Consider the following 308-nt stretch of genomic DNA (forward strand, 5'->3'; position numbering starts at 1 on the left):
TGAATGAATGAACAGTGCATATTTTTGATCTTGTTGTTTATGAGTGTTAAAATTGTTGGTTCTTGAAAGAATGATGAACAAAGAGAAATGTTATTGATGATCTGAAAAACATCATGAAATTGATTCTTGAAGCAAGAAAAAGCAGTGAAAAAAAATGGCGAAAATTTTAGCTAGGATCCAAGGCTTTGAGCATTAATGGATAGGAGGGCTCAAGGAAATTAAAAATCCAGGCCTAAGCGGCTAAAATCAAGCTGTCCCTAACCATGTGCTTGTGTCATGAAGGTCCAAGTGAAAAGCTTGAGACTGAA

This window comes from Arachis duranensis, chromosome 4, assembly GCF_000817695.3.
Source record: "Arachis duranensis cultivar V14167 chromosome 4, aradu.V14167.gnm2.J7QH, whole genome shotgun sequence".
Taxonomy (NCBI): domain Eukaryota; kingdom Viridiplantae; phylum Streptophyta; class Magnoliopsida; order Fabales; family Fabaceae; genus Arachis; species Arachis duranensis.